This window comes from Salmo salar, chromosome 14 (assembly GCF_965601325.2).
Source record: "Salmo salar chromosome 14, fSalSal1, whole genome shotgun sequence".
Lineage (NCBI taxonomy): Eukaryota > Metazoa > Chordata > Actinopteri > Salmoniformes > Salmonidae > Salmo > Salmo salar.
Genome location: NC_138304.1, coordinates 27,356,021 through 27,373,887, shown reverse-complemented (window position 1 = coordinate 27,373,887; position 17,867 = coordinate 27,356,021). Strand labels below are relative to the sequence as shown.

At 40.8% G+C, this 17,867-nt stretch overlaps 1 protein-coding gene across 3 annotated transcripts in view; it reads right to left on the bottom strand.

The window, feature by feature from the left end:
• The window catches only part of dlgap1a (discs, large (Drosophila) homolog-associated protein 1a), a 100,279-nt gene that overhangs the window by 60,062 nt on the left and 22,350 nt on the right, over positions 1 to 17,867 (bottom strand). For all 3 annotated transcript variants that reach the window (XM_014140415.3, XM_045694112.2, XM_045694111.2), the window contains exon 2: positions 5,866 to 5,946. The gene's annotated coding sequence lies outside the window, so the exon portion shown is untranslated. The remainder of the gene's footprint in view (positions 1 to 5,865; positions 5,947 to 17,867) is intronic.

The following is a 17,867-nucleotide window of genomic DNA, read 5'->3' as shown; positions in this document are numbered from 1 at the left end:
CAAAACATAGAAAAAAGGACATAGAATGCCCACCCCAACCAAAATAGAGACATAAAAGGATCTCCAAGGTCAGGGCGTGACAATATGTCTTGAGACTGGTGTCTTAGCCTCAGAACCTTAAAGCTATAGTACTTGAGTACAGTTTTGGAATTATGTTAGAGGCAGGTTAAAATGTAATGCTTCCACTCACACTCCTCATTGCTTCTACTTCTACCTTAAGTCTACTGTAAATACACTACTTGCCCAAAACCCTAGATTTCCAGCGTGTATAATCCAATAATAAACGTTGCTTCCTTCTCATCTCATCCACTATCTACTATACAATCAGATCTCTGCCCCCCCCAACAACATCACTAGAAGACCAAAAATGACTCTTAAAATTTAATGAGCAGTGTTTCCGCCAGGGGCAAATGGAGCACAGATTCCTAGTGAGTGCCTTTCGCACCATGTATCTTACCTTCTGGTGCACTTAGACAAAAAAATCTCAGCTGAAAATGTTGGAAGCAAGAGTATTATTTTCCTACTTTCGTTTTTTAACCACAGACCCCCCGAAAAGATAGGTAGGTTGATGGAATCAGTTAGGCAGATTTTGGACACAAATGTGTGCTGTTAATTTGGCACAGCCCACCAAATTACAGGGGTCGGCTGTGAAAACACATGGAGTTTATTATGAGACAGTGTTAAAGCCCTCTGATGTTCACTTATGTGTCCCTACCACTATATTCTTCAAACTGACTAGAGAATGCTGCCCTGCTGTGGTTCTGATCAGACAGCCTTTGAGTACTTACACCCCCCACTCACCCCTCCTCTCCTCTCTAGCTCTCCAGCTTAGTGTCAGTGTGTCAGGGATCAAAGCTTGTTTCTTTACTCCATGTTACTCCATGTTGTTGCAGATTTGTTTCCAATTTAGTTTGTTCCTAATCCCGGGGCATCATGATCTCCATTTCATCAACAGCTACTATTTCTTGTTTAGCTGCAGGCTTTCCCTTCAAAACATAACATCACACTTGGTATTCTCATGGCATTGGTTGTGGTGAACTGAGAGCTCAATACTGCACGTAGAAGAAGATCATCCAGACACATGTGCAGTGTGAGGTCACTGGCCTCTCTCCCTGCCGGTGTCCCCAAATGGCACCCTATTCCCTACTTAGTGCACTACTTTTGACCAGGCTGTCCCAGGCTGCTGCAGAGCCTCTGTGCATCACTTTGCTCCTGTTGTCTGTCTGTTGTCTCTCACTCCCATGTGTTACACTAGTCCCTTTAATAATGCCACTTGAAGAATGTTAACATATTTTTTTTATTTTATTTTTATTTCACCTTTATTTAACCAGGTAGGCTAGTTGTGAACAAGTTCTCATTTACAACTGCGACCTGGCCAAGATAAAGCAAAGCAGTGTGACAGACAACAACACAGAGTTGCACATGGAATAAACAATAAACAAGCCAATAACACAATAAACAAGTCAATGATACAGTAGAAAAAAAAGAAAGTCTATATACAGTGTGTGCAAATGGCGTGAGGAGGTACGCAATAAATAGGCCATAGTAGCGAAGAATTACAATTTAGCAGATTAAGACTGGAGTGATAAATGAGCAGATGATGATGTGCAAGTAGAAATACTGGTATGCAAAAGAGCAGAAAAGTAAATAAAAACAATATGGGGATGAGGTAGGTAGATTGGGTGGGCTATTTACAGATGAACTTTGTACAGCTGCAGCGATCGGTTAGCTGCTCAGATAGCTGATGTTTAAAGTTGGTGAGGGAAATAAGTCTCCAGCTTCAGTGATTTTTGCAATTTGTTCCAGTCACTGGCAGCAGAGAACTGGAAGGAAAGGCGGCCAAATGAGGTGTTGGCTTTGGGGGTGATCAGTGAGATATACCTGCTGGCACGTGTGCTACGGGTGGGTGTTGTTATCGTGACCAGTGAGCTGAGATAAGGCGGAGCTTTACCTAGCATAGACTTATAGATACTCATCTCATACTCATCTCACATGTATATACTGTATACTGTACCCTTCACTATCTATTCTTTACTATCTATTGCATCTTAGCAGCTCTGTCACTGCTCATCCATATATGTTATACTTACACAGTTGAAGTCGGAAGTTTACAAATACTTAGGTTGGAATCATTAAAACCTTTTTTTCAATCACTCCACAAATTTCTTGTTCACAAACTAGAGTTTTTACAAGTCGGTTAGGACATCTACTTTGTGCATGACACAAGTAATTTTTCCAACAATTGTTTACAGACAGATTATTTCACTTATAATTCACTGTATCACAATTCCAGTGGGCCAGAAGTTTACATACACTAAGTTGACTGTACCTTTAAACAGCTTGGAAAATTCCAGAAAATGATGTCATTGCTTTAGAAGCTTCTGATAGGCTAATTGACATCATTTGATTCAATTGGAGGTGTACCTGTGGATGTATTTCAAGGCCTACCTTCAAACTCAGTGCCTCTTTGCTTGAGATCATGGGAAAATCAAAAGAAATCAGCCAAGACCTCAGAAAAATTGTAGACCTCCACAAGTATGGTTCATCCTTGGGTGCAATTTCCAAACGCCTGAAGGTACCACGTTCATCTGTACAAACACTAGTACGCAAGTATAAACACCATGGGACCACGCAGCCGTCATACCGCTCAGGAAGGAGACGCATTCTGTCTCCTAGAGATGAACGTACTTTGGTGCTAAAAATGCAAATCAATCCCAGAACAACAGCAAAGGACCTTGTGAAGATGCTGGAGGAAACAGGTACAAAAGTATCTATATCCACAGTAAAACGAGTCCTATATTGACATAACCGGAAAGGCCGCTCAGAAAGGAAGAAGCCACTGCTCCAAATCCGCCAAAACCGCCATATTCTGACATTTCACATTCTTAAAATAAAGTGGTGATCCTAACTGACCTAAGACAGGGAATTTTTACTAGGATTAAATGTCAGGAATTGTGAAAAACTGAGTTTAAATGTATTTGGCTAAGGTGTATGTAAACTTCCGACTTCAACTGTATATTCTTATCCCATTCCTTTTCTAGATCGTGTGTATTAGATTTTGCTGTGGAATTTGTTAGATATTAGGTTTTGTTGTGTAATTGTTATATATTACCTGTTAGATACTGCTGCGCTGTTGGATCTAGAAGCATAAGCATTTCGCTACACTCGCAATAACATCTGCTAACCATGTGTGTGTGACCAATAAAATTTGATTTGATGTTATTTAATTTTATTTGCTGCGGTCCACAGCGGATACGGGTGCATTGCCAGCTGCATATAATGCTTTTGGACAGTAAGGTGAAACGATTCGATATCACCCTCAATTATTTTCAGTGTGAAATTTTCAGTAACTACAAAATCTAAGTAAAAACCAAGGCTATGGTCTTCCCTGTGGCTCAGTTGGTAGAGCATGGTGTTTGCAACGCCAGCATGGTGTGTGCAACGCCAGGGTTGTGGGTTCGATTCCCACGGGGGGCCAGTACAAAATTAAATGTATGCATTCACTACTGTAAGTCGCTCTGAATAAGAGCGTCTGCTAAATGACTAAAATGGTAATGTTCCACTATGTTTTGACTGCAGTTACCCGCTCTGCCATAAGAGCAGTAACTAAGTAACTATTCAAACAGTGAAACAGAAAAATTGCTTTAAAGTTTATTTGTTGTCCAGCCAAATATGTTGTAGGCAGACAAGTGATAATGCACTGATGTATCATCTTATTATGAAGTCATGTTTTATGCCTATCAAGCATGAGCACTGATTTGACCTATGACCACTAAGTCAAATAAATGACTATACAAAGTCAAACAGAAAAACAATAAGAAAGTTGGATGAACACATTAATAGATTGTAGATACTTCACAAAATGAAATATTACTTTTTAAGTATATTCATTATGCGTGATGCAATAGTCCTTACCTTTTGAATGAGGGTTACATAAGGGTTACTTCAAAACATGAAAACATAACTACATGAAACCATTAAATACAGTTGGAATGTATTTAGAACTCTCAAACTTCTTACATCAAACAAAAAACAACAAGAAATATGCATAAACACATTTAGATTGTAGATAATGCACGTTGCCTTTGCATTACCCATATACAGTGCATTCAGAAAGTATTCAGACCTCTTGACTTTTTCCACAGTGTGTTATGTTACAGCCTTATTCTAAAATTAATTCAATAGTTTTTTTCCCCTCATCAATCTACACACAATACCCCATAATGACAAAGCAAAAACACATTTTCAGACGCTTTACTCAGTACTTTGTTGAAGCACCTTTGGCAGCATACAGCCTTGAGTCTTCTTGGGTATGAAGCTACAATCTTGGCACACCTCTATTTGGGGAGTTTCTCCCATTCTTCTTTGCAGATCCTCTCAAGCTCTGTCAGGTTGGATGGGGAGCATTGCTGCACAGCTATTTTCAGGTCTCTCCAGAGATGTTCGATCGGGTTCAAGTCCGGGCTCTGGCTGGGCCACTCAAGGACATTCAGAGACTTGTCCCAAAGCCACTCCTGCGTTGTCTTGGCTGTGTGCTTAGGGTTGTTGTCCTGTTGGAAGGTGAACCTTCACCCCAGTCTGAGGTCCTGAGCGCTCTGGATCAGGTTTTCATCAAAGATCTTACTGGACTTTGCTCTGCCGCTGAAAAACATCCCCACAGCATGATTCTGCCACCAACATGCTTCCATGTATGGATGGTTTCAGGTTTCCTCCAGACGTGACGCTTGGCATTCAGGCCAAAGAGTTCAATCTTGGTTTCATCAGACCAGAGAATCTTGTTTCTCATGGTCTGAGAGTCCTTTAGGTGCCTTTTGGCAAACTCCAAGTGGGCTATCATGTGCCTTTTACTGAAGAATGGCTTCTATCTGGCCACTCTACCATAAAGACCTAATTGGTAGAGTGCTGCAGAGATGGTTGTCCTTCTGGAAGCTTCTCCCATCTCCACAGAGGAACTCTGGAGCTCTGTCAGAGTGACCAAGGCCCTTCTCTCCTGATTGCTCAGTTTGGCTGCGCGGCCAGCTCTAGGAAGGGTCTTGGTGGTTCCAAACTTCTTCCATTTAAGATTGATGGAGGCCACTGTTCTTGGGGACCTTCAATGCTGCAAAATGCTTTTGGTAACCTTCCCCAGAACAGTGTCTCGACACAATCCTGTCTCGGAGCTCTACGGACAATTATTTTGACCTCATGACTTGGTTTTTGCTATGCCATGAACTGTCAACTGTAGGACCTTATATAGACAGGTGTGTGCCATTCCAACTCATGTCTAATCAATTGAATTTACCACATGTTCTCCAATCAAGTTGTAGAAACATCTCAAGGATGATCAATGGAAACAGGATGCACCTGTGCTCAATTTCGACTCTCATAGCAAAGGGTCTGAATACTTATGTAAATAAGGTATGTCTGTTTTTATTTTTAATACATTTGCTAAAATTTCTAAAAACCTGTTTTTGCTTTGTCATTATGGGGTATTGTGTGTAGATTGAGGAACATGTTTTATTTAAACCATTTTAGAATAAGGCTGTAACGTAGCAAAATGTGGAAAAAGTCAAGGGGCACTGTAGTTGTTTAAGGTCATACAATGGCAGTGTTGTATCTGCATGTTAGGGATCATAGGTCAAATCAGTGTCAATATGCCTAAAAGTGACTTCCTAATAAGATGATACATCAGTGCATTATCACTGATCTACCTACAACATATTTGACTGGCTATCAAAAAAACTTTAAAGCCGTCAGTTATTTTTTTGTCAGTTTCACTGTTGGCGTAGTTACTGCATTTTGCCTTTGTAGGGCAGTATAGATTTCTGTAGGCATGTAAATAAAAGCAAAGCAAACACTTGACTAACCGTTCATAATCCTACTCACCCTCTTCAATTCCCCATCTTAGATTGTTGTCTGGAAGGCATTGGAATCCCTGTGTGTTAGCCTTCACACCAATACAGTCCACTGGAAAGGACAAAAGAAAACAAACAGAAATGGTCATTTCATTAAGATTTATTAGAGGTGTCTCATTAAACAATGCACTGTCTATTTTTTCATTTTAAAAAGTTAAATCAACTAAGGTTATTTTCAGTTCGGATGCCACAGGGGTCACACCGAGCAAGTTGTGCAATCAGAAATCCTGAAGTCATAGCTACAGTAAACACTCTGACACTTGAATTCCTTCGAGCTCATTTGGCCAGCTACATTACACCAGTGCAGACAGAGATACCACAGCGAAATGGCTTTTTCAACTGTCCTTCACAGCCCTTTGATCTGAAGAAGGAGCTATGAGCACAATTTGAGATAAGCTTCAACCCAAGGTCAAAAAATAACATTTCCCTGATTACACATCACCAGTCCCCCTAGCCCTAGGATGTAACACAGCACAAGCTGTTCTGGCAACATCGTTATTCACACAGACAAGCATCATTGGCTTTGATCATTAGATGTTATCTTTGATGAGACTCCATAACAGAAACTCGTAAACTGCCAGCAAAAAGAGGATGTAATGACTTTGAATGCAGTGTTGATTTCTCAGATGAGCCAAACTTATGGTGTGTGCTGTGATTCTTTCTATTCCCAATCTCCCTCAATGTTCCCAAATGCTTGTAACGATCGGAATCACTACCCACACACACACACACCACACGCATTCAAATGTATATGTACACGCACACACTTAGGACAACTTAGATTCCAGCTGCATCTCATAAAAGAGCAAATAGCTTCGGATGTGTGCATATGGGCATGTCAAATCATTGTACTACCATCCTGGGTTTACTGAGTGCATTATACAGTGGAGTGTGGTAGTGCAAACTACTTTGCTGCCATCAAGCGATTATAATAGGCTAAAGACCAGGTGCTTGAGTGCAGAACATGAAGGTCACATGATCATGCCCGTAGAGCTATACACTGAGTGTACGAAACATTAAGAACACTTTCTCTTGCCATGACATAGACTGACCAGGTGAATCCAGGTTAAAGCTATGATCCCTTATTGATGTCACCTGTTAAATCCACTTCAATCAGTGTAGATGGAGGGGAGGATACAGGTAAAATATTTATTTTTAAGCCTTGAGACAATTGAGACATGGATTGTGTATGTGTGCCATTCAGAGGGTGAATGGGCAAGACAACAAATGTATGTGCCTTTGAACATGGTATGGTAGATGGTGCCAGGTGCACCGGTTTGAGTGAGTCAAGAACTGCAACGCTGCTGGGTTTTTCAAGCTCAACAGTTTCCTGTATGTATCAAGAATAGTCCATCACCCAAAGGACATTCAGGGGCGGCAGGTAGCCTAGCGGTTAGAGCATCAGGCCAGTAACAGAAAGGTTGCTGGATCAAATCCCAGAGCTGACAAGGTAAAGATTACAACAGCCCACTGTTCCCCAGTAGGCCGTCATTGTAAATAAGAATTTGTTCTTAACTGACTTGCCTTGTTAAATAAAAAGCTTTACAAAACTGTGAGAAGCATTAGAATCAACATGAGACAGCATCCCTGTGGAATGCTTTTGACACCTTGTAGAGTCCATGCCCTGATGAATTGAGGCTGTTCTGAGGGCAGAAGAGGGGGCAACTCAATACTTGGAAGGTGTTCCTAATGTTTTGTTCACTCATGTTCTATATCTATGGTTATGCCGTGCAAAATAGTGCACACGAAAACTCAGAAACGGTGTATGCCTATAATTAAAATGTTTATAAAAACCTTTTATCTCTGTAACTCTGCAACATTCCCCCCACACCTCCAACCTACCCTCTCCTGTCGTGCTTTGACCAGATCTATTCTACCACACTTAATTTCTTCAATTCATACTTAATGTAAAAATCATGTTTGACAAGGTGGGAAGCAGACTCCTTATCTCCCTCTTTTCACTAATATGTGGAGAGTTACATGGCTGTCAAAATGCATATAGAGCAGAGGGCTAATTCAATTGTCTGCCATTTGCAGCCCTTATTGTTATGCCTGTTTGCCAGCCTCAAGGCTCTATGATTGATGAGGATGAGTTATGAGCCTCTATCAATTACCTCATGTGATGAGGCAGCTTCCTCTCTCTCTCTCCCTCCCTCCCTCTGCTGCAGCCCCAGCCCCAGTCACCAGGACCCTGAAATAAGCTGAGGAATATTAAACCAGTATGAGAAGATACAGCAGAGGATCGGTGAGGAGCAGAGTAGAGCAGAGCAGCCAGGGCCCTTAATGTATGCCATTGCCTAAGGGGCTGGGGGAACAAATGACTGCGGGTGGATAATGCAATATGTTCAGATTTGAAGGGACACGGGTTGAATTTCACTGGGAGATAGAAGGTCTGCTACTATGGCACAGGAAAAAATGGATGAGGGTGTTGTAAGGTGAAGAGATTGGGGTTGTGTTTAAAAGTAAACTTCCAATAGACTTTGGAGGTAGTAGTAATAGAAGCTCTTGTTGTGTGCTATGTCAGAACACGGGAAGGGAAGCGGAAGGAGATTCATCCACTTGTTCTCTGCCCTGAGTGGCCTCCTGCTTTAAGCTGTTGAAATATGGCCGTCTCGTCTCTGTGCTTTCACTTTTGTGTTATGTGACAATCTGAGTGAATGTGAAATCACACAGAAGCCTTGGTATGTCGGTTGTTGGGAAGTGTTTGAAATTAAACCTCCCGTGGCGGCGGCGGTTTAAAGAACAGCTTAGCAATGGCCTCAGGAAAGCATAAGGTGGGTAACATTCAAAGTTAATTAAAATGTAATTTTAGACTATTAGCTGGCGAGGAGAAAGGAGGCAGAGAGAGAGAGCAATGCGGCAGGCAGAGCAGTTTAAAGCAGAACGGAACTGAATGCAAGCATATCGCAGCTGCTGGTGATCGTTGTGCTGGAAGTAGTCAGATGTTGATAATGGTCTCTCTCTCCTCAGGGTTGATATTACAGGCAGCACTTCATCATCTGCACACAAGTGATTTGTGGCACTGTTGTTTCACAAACTCATTTGTTTGTCAGAGTTAATTTGTCACTTTTCATACTGGCAAAAAAAAAGAGATTGTCTTTTGCAATCGAACACTAAGAGTCAAAGTTGCTGACTTGAAATTGGCATACCCAACCACTCTGACAAACACACACTAGGAATGAGTTTGCATGTCGAATGCAAATCTTTCTGCCTATAATTTACCTGACAATGATTTTCATATTTTACATACAGTTGAAGTCGGAAGTTTACATACACCTTAGCCAAATACATTTAAACTCAGTTTTTCACAATTCCTGACATTTAATCCTAGTAAAAATTCCCTGTTTTAGGTCAGATAGGATCATTACTTTATTTTAAGAATGTGAAATGTCAGAATAATATTTCAGATTTTATTTCTTTCATCACATTCCCAGTGGGTCAGAAGTTTACATGCACTCAATTAGTATTTGGTAGCGTTGCCTTTAAATTGTTTAACTTGGGTCAAACGTTTCAGGTAGCCTTCCACAAGCTTCAAACAATAAGTTGAGTGAACTTTGGCTCATTCCCCCTGACAGAGCTGGTGTAACTGAGTCAGGTTTGTAGGCCTTGCTCATACATGCTTTTTCAGTTCTGCCCACAGATTTTCTATAGGATTGAGGTCAGGGCTTTGTGATGGCCACTCCAATACCTTGACTTTGTTGTCCTTAAGCCATTTTGCCGCAACTTTGTAAGTATGATTGGGGGCATTGTTCATTTGGAAGACCCATTTTCGACCCAGCTTTAACTTCCTGACTGATGTCTTGATGTTCTTTCAATATATCAATGTAATTTTCCTGCCTCATGATGCCATCTATTTTGTGAAGTGCACCAGTCCCTCCTGCAGCAAAGCACCCCCACAACATGATGCTGCCACCCCCGTGCTTCCCAGGTTGGGATGGTGTTCTCGGCTTGCAAGCCTCACCTTTTTTCCTCCAAACATAACAATGGTCATTATGGCCAAACAGTTCTACTTTTGTTTCATCAGACCAGAGGACATTTCTCCAAAAGGTACGATCTTTGTCCCCATGTGCAGTTGCAAACCATAGTGTGGCTTTTTTTATGCCGGTTTTGGAGCAGTGGCTTCTTCCTTGCTGAGCGGTCTTTCAGGTTATGTCGATATAGGACTCGTTTTACTGTGGATATAGATGCTTTTGTACCTGTTTCCTCCAGCATCCTCACGGGGTCCTTTGCTATTGTTCTGGGATTGATTTGCACTTTTTGCACCAAAGTACGTTCATCTCTAGGAGACAGAACGCGTCTCCATCCTGAGTGGTATGACGGCTGCGTGGTCCCATGGTGTTTATACTTGCATACTATTGTTTGTACAGATGAATGTGGTATCAAATCAAATTAAATTGTATTTGTCACATACACATGGTTAGCAGATGTTAATGCGAGTATAGCGAAATGCTTGTGCTTCTAGTTCCGACAATGCAGTAATATCCAACGAGTAATCTAACCTAACAATTTATCTTCAGGTGTTTGGAAATTGCTCCCAAAAATGAACCAGACTTGTGGAGGTCTACAATTTTCTTTCTGAGGTCTTGGCTGATTTCTTTTGATTTTCCTATGATGTCAAGCAAAGTGGCACTGAGTTTGAAGGTAGGCCTTGAAATACATCCACAGGTACACCTCCAATTGACTAAAATGATGTCAATTAGCCATGTAGAAGCTTCTAAAGCCATGACATCATTTTCTGGAATTATCCAAGCTGTTTAACGGCACAGTCAACTTAGTGTATGTAAACTTCAGACCCACTGGAATTGTGATACAGTGAATTATAAGTGAAATAATCGGTCTGTAAACAATTGTTGGAAAAATGAATTGTGTCATGCACAAAGTAGATGTCCTAATCAACTTGCCAAAACTATTGTTTGTTAACAAGACATTTGTGGAGTGGTTGAAAAAAAAGTTTGAATGACTCCAACCAAAGTGTATGTAAACTTCCGACTTCAACTGTACATTTCCTTGATAAGCTTTGTGAATGAACAATAGCGACGGATATGTGGTTATCCGATATAGTAGAATGTGGTTCTCGGATATCGTTGAAATACAATGGTGTAAAGGTATTCCGAACTGTATCTCTATCCTGTATCAGTGATTCTAATTCCTTTCCCCGTACTCTGCTCTAGAGGCATTTCTAACCACCTTTTGCTAATGAATGTTCATGATTCATGTAGCAATTACTGATGCAATTAACATCATTCATGGAGGTAAGACATCACTTACATCATTAGTGGGTTTGTTAATCATCCCATAAACAGTACAATTAGTCAATATCAGACAGAAGTAACATGCAATAGGTCACTATGTAAAATGCGAAAGCTAGACTTTAAAGGACACAAGGTGAGCTAACTGCGAACAACGAATGAAAAGGGATTCTTGCCCCACAAGTTCCACAACATACTAAATAACCCCACAAAATGTTACATCCAGCATCAAAACCCAAAACACATATCTGCTAGCTAGATGAGTTGCGCACTGCACATTGATGATATGGTTCAGTACCAGCAGGAGAAGAATGTGGGAATGAGAACACACAGCCATGCACTTTCTCTCTGACAGCTGTTTATTCAGTGGGGGAGTTTATGTGGGGTTATGTTGAGCATTTACTGAACATCCGGAAAAGATCTGTCAGAAAGCTGGCCCATGGGGAAGTGCACTGGGATTTCAGGATCAATAGGTCTCTTAGTCTCTGCTGGATGACTAAGAGTGAGAGAGAATAGGTGCCTCTCCTGGGGATGTCATAGTCTGGGTGAAGGGGATGGTTTCACCACCGTAACTGTTAGAAACTGAGGGTGGGCTTTGACACTTAGAAGGCAGTCAGGCTTGCAGACTATAAATAGTTGACTACATTTAGGGAGTCTGTAAAATGAGCAGCCCGACCATACTGCCGCTTCCTGACATACATTTCCCAAATATTGACATGCAACATCAACAGAAAAGTCAAGAGATTTGCCATGCAATATCCAATGTCAGAAAACCTTATAGCCTTACAACTGAGTCCGAAAGCAAGGTTTACTTTGAGGAAGAATTTGCCTGTAGCTCCTTTGACCCTTGAGCAGCTAATACCATAATCCTTCCTTTCCTTCAACCAACTCCAGGACCAAGAACGAAACTTAACACCTGAAAACATTGTCTAGCTAGGCTACATGGTGAAGACTCATTCAGTTAAATAATGACAAAGACAGGACGTGATGCAGCTGTAGCCTAGTTCTCTGACTTTATGCAAACACGCTGTATCCAAAAATAAGAGAGAGGAAGAGAACATGAATGGTGACTGAGACGCTCCCCTGAGAGGTAGCAGCTCGCTCTCTCGCTATCTCTCTGATCCACCACAGAGAGACAAGCACTGAGGAAATTATGCAGAACGACTCTATCACTTCCACACAGACATACTTCCCTCCTCCGTAAGGAATTTTCCGTAAGCCACGGCCATCAAATAAAATGCCCTCTCCAAGTTTAAAGAGTCAGTTGTGGTTAGAGATATTCCAAAGGAAACTAAGGACCCCCCCAGTCCCCAAAGACTAATTCCTAATGCTTCTCACTCCCTTAGTACTTATTAGTTTAAACACATTCATCTTCTTAATTAGGACTAGATGGGTCACAAGAGCTTTGCATCTCATAGTTGAGCTGTTATTCCCCAATAGATATTAAGAGAACATACTCGCTTAGAAAAAAATATGCTATCTAGAACCTAAAAGGGTTTTTCTGTTGTTCTCATAGGAGTTCCCTTTGAAGAACCATTTTTGGTTCCAGATAGAACCCTTTTGGGTTTCATGTAGAACCCATTCCACAGAGGGTTCTACATGGAACCCAAAAGTAATCTACCTGGAACCAAAAAGGGTTCTCTCCTATGGGGACAACTGAAGAACCCTTTTTTTCTAAGAGTGTAGCCTAAATTAAAATCTGAACGGATTCTCACCACTATCTCTTATCTCTCCAGACAAACTGGACATTGAGTTACACCCTTGTAATAGACAAGATTAATCACATCAGCTCTAACCTGAGCCTGCCTGCTGCCACATGTGGGACACTCCATTACCTCACATACCTGCCTGTCTGTGGATGAGCCAATAGATTCTCTCCTCAACATAGAAAAAGACTGAACGATGAGTCACACAAAGATCTCTTGGTCTTTGTAGAATAATTCACTTTCATCACAATACACAGATATTTTTATTTCTTGTTAGTTTTTGTTCGACCTTATATTATTTTTAGTATTACATTGTTATTGATTACTGCATTGTTGGGTTTAGAGCTCACAAGAAAGGCATTTCACTGTACTTGTGCATGTGTGACATTAAAACTAGAAAATTTAAATGTAGGATATACACTCTTATAGGACTAGGAAGGCCTGTGGATAGTCCATGATTTTGACTGAGCTGGTCTTCAACTGTATAGCTAGTCTTCAACTATGTGCAGTAAGACATTACTCCCACACTGGCAATACTGTATTATTAAGGTAAATACAACATGCATCATCGGTTACATTTAGGCAGGGCCTCACTTTGCAGCCTAAAATGAATAGCAGTCCCCAGCATGGGAGTGCCTGACGTCATAGAAAGATTAAATACACCACATTTCTTTTTTTCATGGGGGGATTTAAAAAAGCTTTGCAGATATTAACATTTTTTATTACTTTGTATCACCACATTAAACCCAGAATAGTGAAGTACACAGTGTGTATATATCAATGAGAAATTATTCACAAGGTCATGTTTTTAGTAGAATTGTAGGATTGTCTTGACCGGTAGATATAATTTCAGTGCGTAAAACACAGCAGTGACAAGACAATACTGCACAACTAGACGGTAGAGTGGCCATCCCTCCACAGTGCCTTGCAAAAGTATTCATCCCGCTTGGCATTTTTCCTATTTTGTTGCATTACAACCTGTAATTTAAATAGATTTTTATTTGGATTTCATGTAATAGACATACACAAAATAGTCCAAATTGATGAAGTGAAATGAAAAAAAGTACCTTTGCTATGAAGCACCTAAATAAGATCTGGTACAACCAATTACCTTCAGAAGTCACATAATTAGTTAAATAAAGTCCACCTGTGTGCAATCTAAGTGTCACATGATCTGAGTATATATACACCTGTTCTGAAAGGCCCCAAAGTCTGCAACACCACAAAACAAGGGTCACCCTAAGCAAGCGGCACCATGAAGACCAAGGAGCTCTCCAAACAGGTCAGGGACAAAGTTTTGGAGAAGTACAGATATCAAACAATTTGAACATCCCACGGAGCACCATTAAATCCATTATTAAAAAATGGAAAGAATATGGCACCACAACAAACCTGCCAAGAGAGGGCCGCCCACCAAAACTCACGGACCAGGCAGAGAGGGCATTAATCAGAGAGGCAACAAAGAGACCAAAGATAAAGCTGAAGGAGCTGCAAAGCTCCATAGTGGAGATGGGAGTATCTGTTCATAGGACGACTTTAAGCCATACACACCACAGAGCTGGGCTTTACGGAAGAGTGGCCAGAAAAAAAAACATTGCTTTAAGAAAAAAATAAGCAAACAAGTTTGATGTTCTCCAAAAGGGATGTGGGAGACTCCCCAAACATATCAAAGAAGGTACTCTGGTCAGATGAGACTAAAATTGAGCTTTTTGGCCATCAAGGAAAACGCTATGTCTGGCGCAAACCCAACACCTCTCATCACCCTAGTGAAACTGTAGGTAATAATACTGTATGACTTCTGTTCCTAGAACACTGACTGCTACCAGTCTTTGACTATGACCTTTGAGCATAGAATCAGTAAATGTCACAAATCCCTTGATATTATATGCATACTCTCTAGACGAGGTGATGTCATAGTGTAGAGTTTTCAGCTGTCCAAACCCTATCTAAAACTGAAAGCTTCCCACCGTCCTTTGCAACAACTGTTGATGTCTGGAGCACATGCCTTATAAAATAAATGCGTAAAAGCCAAACTGATTGTTTCAAACTTCTGGATCTGATCCTAAAATCCCATATTTAATCCTAGATTAAGATTAGGAGTGCCTTAAACATGCAAATTGGAATCTGTCCCGTGTCAATGTCCCAAGAAACTGTTCATTTTACTTGTAAAAATGGTATTACTCAATCACAGTTTATTAGATCAAATGACATCATGCATTATTTATTGATGCCGATTTGTCTATGTTATCACTCGGCCTAAGGAATTTACTTTTCCCTCTGTTGGCAATCTGTTGATTAAAGAAACAATGTTTAATCACTTGTTGGGGCAAAGTATTTTTTTTTAAATGTATCTTTACAAGAAATCTGAAACACAGATTAACATGGATCTAACACTTACTTATGTCTGTATGTTCCTCAGATCAGCCCATGCATATTCCTATAAACTCTCCAAAGTTCTGTACTAAGCATGCTGCAACCGTCCAACTTTCCTCCCTCAGCGCTAAACTGATAAGATTTGGAGCTTTAAGGATCTTTCTCGCTCTCCCTTTTCACCAGTAGATGGGCTGAGAGTGAACAGCTACTGTCTGCAGTACATACTATACTGAGGCCCTCTCCCTGTATCATCTCAGGTTGTTCACTGCAGGTTGACTTCCTGTTCATATCCACTAGGAGGGTGACGGATCTGATTAATGGTGTCCCAAATGGCACACTATTCATATGTCATTTGGGACACAGGCTAAGGCAAAACATTGTTGCCGGGTTGGGGACTAATCCTTTTTTCTAGGATGCAAAGAATTGTCAGTGTCAGCTGGAGTGATTCAAGTCAACGCTGCTGTTGGCATAGCCACTCTCTCAGTTAGTCAGAACTACAACTAATGTGGTGAAGGCAATCCAACCCCCCCTCCTTTCTCCTCTTTCCTCTCCTCCCCCCTCCTCCCCCTCCTCTTCTCAGTTCTTCCTTCCCACTCAGCCATCCATTGTGACAGAGCCTAGCTCCCTTTGTAGCTGAGGTTCCTCTGTTCCTCCACCCCTAGCTGCAGTGGCCCAGATACGGTTAGCGGATTATTCCTCTGACATCACTGCGTTCCCATGCATTTTCACTGCCTTTTGTGAGGACTGTAACCACTCGTGATCTGTGTCTGTTTAAGCCCATGTTCTTGTCCAAAGTGGTCTGACTGCAGTCACTGCACTTTTTCCTTCAAGGAGGCTTGACTGGCTAAATCTTCATAGCACGGGGACATGCTGTACTGTCCACACTAGGGCTGTGGCAGTCATGACATTTTGTAAATCGGTGAATTTCAAGCAAACAACTTCCGTCTCACGGTAATTGACCATTAACATTAACAACTCCAGTGTAAATTGCTAAATTGTAATTACTTTGCCACTATTGGCCTATTTATTGCCTTACCTCCTTACTTCATTTGCAAACACCGTATATATATTTTTCTATTATGTTATTGACTGTATGTTTGTTTATCCCATGTGTAACTGTGTTGTTTTTGTCGCACTGCTTTGCTTTATCTTGGCCAGGTCGCAGTTGTAAATGAGAACTTGTTCTCAACTGGCCTACCTGGTTAAATAAAGGTGAAATTAAAATAAAATTAAAATAAACACATTTAGCATCTCCTGGCTTCAACACAAGCCACTGATGCAGACCTTTGGAACATCTACAATTTAAAAAGACTAATAAATACATTTAATATAGCCTACACCATCACAATATATGCATTATTTATTTTAGACAGGTCTAAAGAAACATGATATGAAGGAAATGTAGTTTATTTCAGAAGAACAGAATAGCATACTCTGAGATGTCCGTATGTTAGGCCCTGATCTGGCTATGCCATATGGCTGTGGGCTACACAAGTTCATTTAGCTGACAAGATTTGCTTCGAATTCCCTGGCATTATTTTATAGTATGAATAATACAATTAATCGTAGCTGAATAAAATAGAAAGGATATTTTCTCCAAATGATTTGAGGGAGTGTGCGCATGCGGCTATTCATATAGGAGGAAACAGGTCCTCCTATATGCTTGATTTAGAGTTATTTATGCAACTTTAGTTGCGATACAAACATTGGGCTATATGTTTTGATTTTTAATACATTTGAAGGCTGCATGATGCGACTCTAATGATGATTTGAAATAGGTTGCATGAAAGGCATGAGCTCTGCTTAGTTTCTTTACGCAGGCTGCACACACTTCATCAATCTCTCATTCACAATTTGACAAGCACATAATAATGCCTTGAATTTCCCAGCAGCACCTCCTTTATGGGGCCATCATGACCACAAAAAAAGACATGCCTTTTGCGACCAGTTGCCGTTGTGCTCTTGGGCTAAATATAATAATTATAATTCCCTTCTCCTGGCTGCGTGCTCCGAAGTACCTCTCACTCAAATGGCTCTAACAGATATCTCTATTTTTATTAGCCCATGCCCGTCACATGATAGGGTCCTTCTCACAGCATCTCGGGACCTTCTCACAGGCTACACGTGAAGATAGACACATCGGGGACGCAACTGAGCGCGTCCTTATCGAATTCTGAGGCGCATATTGAAGATGTTGAAAGAACTGTCCAGATTTACTTTTCGTCAGCCAACAAGATGAGTAGGCCTAACGAACAGCAAAAGCACTAGCCTATGTCAATCTACTATCCACCATAGTACAAAAGTTGACCTATTCTTCTGTGCAATAAATACATATTCCAAACATAGTCTTGGATAGTTGTGAGATGCGATAGATCCCAAATGAATACTACTACTAGCATCAAAAAACATTTTAAAAGCAATGAGGCTGATGCAACAGATCAGAACATTTAGGTTTAAATGTTGATAAATTATTAGGCTGTTTCTTCACATTATAAGTGCAGCAATGTGCACACGGCAGTAGGCTATAAGTGTGAATGTTCCAAAATGCAATCAATTAGCGGGAAAGCCCCATTCTCAAAAGTGACCACAAATAAGATAATGCAGATGCATTTCTATGGTGAAAATGATCTTTCCAAACCTTGAAA